Source organism: Rattus norvegicus, chromosome 2 (assembly GCF_021556685.1).
Source record: "Rattus norvegicus strain SHRSP/BbbUtx chromosome 2, alternate assembly SHRSP_T2T, whole genome shotgun sequence".
Taxonomy (NCBI): domain Eukaryota; kingdom Metazoa; phylum Chordata; class Mammalia; order Rodentia; family Muridae; genus Rattus; species Rattus norvegicus.
Genome location: NC_141535.1, coordinates 225839596 through 225845402, shown reverse-complemented (window position 1 = coordinate 225845402; position 5807 = coordinate 225839596). Strand labels below are relative to the sequence as shown.

Below are 5807 nucleotides of genomic sequence, written 5' to 3'. Positions count from 1 at the left end.
GTGAAGCTCAAGAAGAAAGATGATCAAAGTGTGGATGCCTCAGTCATTTTTAGAAGTGGGAAAAATATTCATAGGGGGAAATATGGAGGCAAAGTTTGGAGCAGAGACTAAAGGAATGGCCATTCAGATCCTGTCCCACCTGGGGATCCAACCCATATACATACAACCACCAAACCCAGACAATATTGTTGATGCCAAGAAGTGCATGCTGACAGGAGCCTGATATAGCTGTCTCCTGAGAGACTCTGCCAGACCATGACAAATACAGAGGTGGATGCTTGTGGTCATCTACTGAACTGAGGGGTCCCTATTGGAGAAGTTGGAGAAAGGATTGAAGGAGCCAAAGGGGTTTGCAACCCCATAGGAACAACAATACCAACCAACCAGAGCTCCCAGTGACTGAACCACCATCCAAAGAGTACACATGGACAGATTCATGGCTTTAGCTGCATATGTAGCAGAGGATGGCTTTGTTGGGCACCAGTGGGAGGAGAAGCCTTTGGTACTGCCAAGGCTGGACCCCCCAGTGTAGGAGAATGTCAGGGTGAGGAGGCAGAAAGGGGTAGGTGGATGGGTGGAGGAACACCCTCATAGAAGAAGGGGGGATGGGATAGGGGGTTTATGGTTGGAAAACCAGGAAAGAGACAATGTTTGAAATGTAAATAAAAACATCCAATAAAGAGTCATGTTGTTATCTGGAAAAATCTGGTATAATTCCTTTATAATTTCCATGAGGACTTTCTTGACAAGTGTTTAAAAATTTAGAAAACAAAAATAAACAAACAGCAGCAGCAGCAGCAACAACAACAAATCAACAGCAGGCATGGTATCTCATGCCTGCAATGCTAACATTTGTGAAGTAAGGGTATGGCATTGACATGAATTTAAGGCCACCCAGGCTCCAAAGTGACTTCCAGGCTATTCAGGACTGCAAAGTTAGACTGTGTGTAGAGCAAATGAGCAAGCTTTAAAAATGTAAGCCAAACCAGTTAAAAATAGGAAACTAGCAATACTGCTCCACAAAATAAAAGGAAATTTAATGGCGCAAAGGACAAGAAAATTATAGTTAAATACTTGGGAAAGACATTTAAATTGTATCCTAAAAGCTTAATATCTTTGCTATAAAAAGAGCTTCTACAAACACAGAAGGAAAATATTAGAAATTTCATAGAAAAATACTCAGGTTAAAGAACTTCTATTTCCTCTAATAAAATAAAGAAGTCCAAACTTACAAATAAGAGAAATTCAAATTCAAATCACACACATACACACACATGCACGCACGCACACACAATTATAATTTTCTCAGCAGGTTGGCACAATACATTCGATTGTTGGGTCAGAACGCACGAATTTGTTGTTGTCTCCTGGAGGGTAAACAGGGTCATTTAGCAAAGTTGTAGTTGCATTTCCCTTAAACCTATCATGTTATAGTTGCATTCTGTTTGACCTGTTAACCCCACTTATAGAAGTTCATCATAAGTATATAGATTATGCAAAATATAATAATATATGCTCAAAGATTTTTCACTGTAGAACTATTTTTTTTACAGGAAAATAAGATACAAAATTTGACATATGTCCACAAGAAAGAACATTGATGGAGCACATCTTCAATTTCAGCATTTGGAAGGCAGAAGCAGGTAGATTTCTGTGAGTTTGAGGATAGTGAGTTCCAAAAGAGCTAGAGATACACTTTGAAACCCTGTCTAGAAAAACCAAACCAAATCAAACCAACCCAACTCAACCCAACCCAACCCAACCCAACCCCAAATCAAACCAACCCAACCCAACCCAACCCAACTCAACCCAACCCAACCCAACCCAACTCAACCCAACCCAATCCCAAAGCAAAGCAAAGCAAACCAAACCAAACCAGTTCAACAAATTATCATACATCTGCACAATAACGTCTTGTCTTCCTGAAGAAGGTATTGATGTGTACATCCATTTACTGTTTTGAAATGCTCTCTAAATGCTATGTTGAGTAGAATAATCAAGGAGAAAACTGTGTACGTGATACTCTTTTTTTGTTGCTTTGAAGATAAAGGGAGGGGCATCCAAGTCTAAGAGGACAAGGCTTATTTACATGGCACGGCTTCTCAATAGCTGTGACTGGACCATTTTATTTTATTTTGCCATAGCAGAGTGCATGGGAGGATGGATGACAACATCTAAGACCTCCCTGTATAGCTAGCATCTGTTGTGCGAACCAGCCATTGTCAAATGTCCCCTAGGGGATAGATTTGTCTGCTTTTCAAAATTACTGTAGTTAGTGGAGGGAGGATATAAAAACTAAATTTTTACACACTATCATTATTATTGTAGAATTGCATTATCACTGTAGAATGATCTGGAACTTTGTAAATGTTTTACATATTGTATAATAAATTATTCCCCCAAAAAGCTTCTAAAAATTACGATAAAAACTGAGTGAGCTAACTGCATACAGGATTCCAAATGGCTTTAAAAGTAAGTTGACAGTATATCTTTAGTGAGTATACTCTAAGTTAGAAAGTTACAAAGGCATCTTCTTTCTCATATCAGTATTTTAAAACAATATTGCCATTACTTTAGAAAATAAAAACCAATCAATCAGTAATTAAACTGTTGCTATTAGGAATCCATATTTTGCATAAAAATAAAACAAAAATCAAGTGAAAACTCACTGTAAATTGGACTGGAAATGTTAATATGAATTCATGCTGTTTTTTTTCTTTAGCTTCATTGTGTGTGTGTGTGTATGTGTGTGTGTGTGTGTGTGTGTGTGTGTGTGTAAGGGTGTGTACGTGTGAGTGCTTTGCGAGAGTTACAGGTGTCTGTGAGCTGTGTGGCATGGGCTGCTGGAGAACCTGATTTGGGTCTTCTATGAGAGCAGGAAGTGCTCATAGCCATTGAACCATAGTTCCAGCCTGACACAAGTGTTTCCTCGCTCTTTCTGTGAGAAAATGACACATAAAACCCGAACTGTGGTCTCTAAAACATTTTCTTCCCATGGGGCTGGTAAAGCTTCTGGTAGGAATGAAGATTTCAATATCTGAGTCTGAAAATGCACAGAAGGAACTGGAGAGATCTCATGCCAGGATATAAAGAAGTTACCAGGGGCCAGCCTGGAGAATGACAGAAAAGCCAACACAAAGACCAATAACCACACCGGGTTAAAACACACCAAACATGGATTTATATGAAGACTTAGCCAAACTCTCATTCATTTCTTCTGGGGAATGCGACAGAACCAACTGTGGTTTGAATACCTGGTAAGTATGGAGAAATACCAAATCATTTAATCTGTCTTTTCTAGAAGACTTGGCAAAGCCACGTAGGAAATTAGGAGACACAGTTTTAATTGACTTATGCCAACTTGTCTAGTATACAGACAAGAAAGGATAAAGTATCACTAATATTAGAAATATTTTTTAAAAATCTATTTTGCCGGGCAGTGGTGGTACATGCCTGTAATCCAAGCACTCAGGAGGCAGAGGCAGGCAGATTTCTGAGTTCAAGGCCAGGCTGGTCTGTTACAGTCATTGAGTTTCAGGACAGCCAGGGCTAACCAGAGGAACCCTGTGTGAAAACAAACAAACAATCAATACCCCCTCCCCCTGTTTTAATTTTGTGTAGGTGTATGTATATCTGCATGTGTGCCTGTGCATGTGAGTGCAGGTACACGTGGAAGCCACAGGACGTCCTGGAGCTGGAGTTACTGACAGTTGTGACCTGGAGATATGTATGGGTGCTTTGGAACTGAACTCTGATCTTCTGAGTGAGCAGCGTGTACACCTCATCACTGAGCAATCTCGCCAGTCCTCGCTTTTAATAAATACCAAATGAATAGACTTAGCTGCTAAAAACATTTTGTGAAAAGATCAGGCCAACCCAAATTCACAGTAGGTGTTTTATATTCCTGGCGGAAGTACACAAAACTAACAGGGACATATTCTCCAAAAACAGTGACTGGAAGCTGGCCATAGCTCTGTGTCGTTTACCTCTTTACAGGAGAAAGAACATGGAATCCAGAAAGTAAGGGAAACTGCATACGAATAAAACTTTTCTGAAGGGGTTTGCAACCCAGAGGATGAACAACAGTATCAACCAACCAGAACCTCCAGAGCTCCCAGGGACTAAACCACCAACCAAAGAATACACGTGGTTGGGGGTGGTGGTGGGGGATGACGGGGAATCTATGGTTCCAGCTGCACATGTAGCAGAGGATGGCCTTGTTGGACATCAATGGAAGGAGAGGCCCTTAGTCCTGTGAAGGCTTGATATCCCAGTGTAGGGAGATGCCAGGGCAGGGAGGCAGGAGGGAGTGGGTGAGTGGGTGTGGGAGCACCCTCATAGAAGCAGGGGAATGGGGATAGGAGAGGGGGTTTCCGGGGGAAACCAGGACACGAGATAACATTTGAAATGTAAATAAGTAAAATACCCAATTAAAAAAAAAGGAAAAACAAAACAAAACACCCCCCCCCCCCAAAAAAAAACAGTTTTCCAGCTGGGCAGTGGTAGCACACACCTTTGATACCAGCACTTGGAGGCAGAGGCAGACGGATCTCTGAGTTGGAGCCTGGTCTGGCCTACTAGAGTGAGTGCCATGACAGCTAGGGCTACACAGAGAAACTCTGTTGTGTTGTCTCAAACACAACAACAATGACAACCATCACCACAACAACAACACCCAAATATCAACAGCAACAGCCAAGTTTTCAGGGAAAAAGAGGAGGTGGCATGTAAACGTTAAAAGAGAACCCCCAAGCACAAAGCCCTGGGTTCAGTCCCTAGCTCCGAAAAAAAGAAAAAAAAAAGAAAAAAAAAAAAAGAAAAAAGAGAACCCCCAAGCCTGCCTAAGTGTCGGACCAGTTTGACTCCATGTGGAGACAAATTAATTCTATAGAGTACAAAAGCCAAAAATAGTTGGATTGAGTAATGACTAAATGTTTGATAATATTAATTTTTGTTATATTTTAGAGACTTTTTCCTAATGAGAATGCTGTTCTTTCACAGATAACTTGTGGAAGTACGTACGAGTGAACCAGAATGACCTGGTACCACCCCTATTGAAAGAAGCCGTCTTTGCTGCCTTGCAGAATTGTCTGGGGTTTGAGCAGTGCAAGTAAGCGTCAACATATTCACCAGGATTCTACTTCTTGGAGAAGATGAAAATAAAACTGCTTAAAGAATCATTCTACTCTTTCGAATCTTGACTCCAAGATGACCAAAAAAAGAAGAAACAGCAGCCATGGCAGAAAAGGGCGGCGGCCGTGTGCAGCCAATTCGCTGCACAAACTGTGCCCGGTGCATGCCCAAGGATAAGGTCATTAAGAAGTTCATCATTCGGAATATTCTAGAAGCCGCTGCTGTCAGGGACATATCCGAAGCAAGCATCTTCGATGCTTATGTGCTTCCCAAGCTCTATGTCAAGTGGCATTACTGCTTGAGCTGTGCCATTCATAGCAAGGTCATCAGGAATCGATCTTGTGAAGCCCAGAAGGACTGAACACCCCCACCACGATTCAGACCTGCTGGCGCAGCACCATGACCTCCACCGGCCCATGTAAAGAGGTGGTTTCATAAGGGTGGAAGGAAAAATGCCTTGGAAAAATAAAACGGACGTTATACTTAAAAAAAATTGCTTTAAATTCCTTTATCATCCAATAGCATTCACCACTCACCTCTGGCAGTGAAACCCATAGTCCATGTTTTTTACTTTCCTCAAACAGGATACAAATCTCTCCTACGTATTTTTAGGGTTTTCCACAATTTCAGCCCATTCTGTGATTAAGCTTCTCTAGACCTGTTTGAAGGCCTTA

The 5807-nt window shown here is 41.4% G+C and overlaps 1 pseudogene; it reads left to right on the top strand.

Moving 5' to 3' along the window:
• The first annotated feature begins 5169 nt into the window (after positions 1-5169).
• On the top strand, positions 5170-5529 carry LOC148006764 (small ribosomal subunit protein eS26 pseudogene; annotated as a pseudogene).
• The last annotated feature ends 278 nt before the right edge of the window (positions 5530-5807 follow it).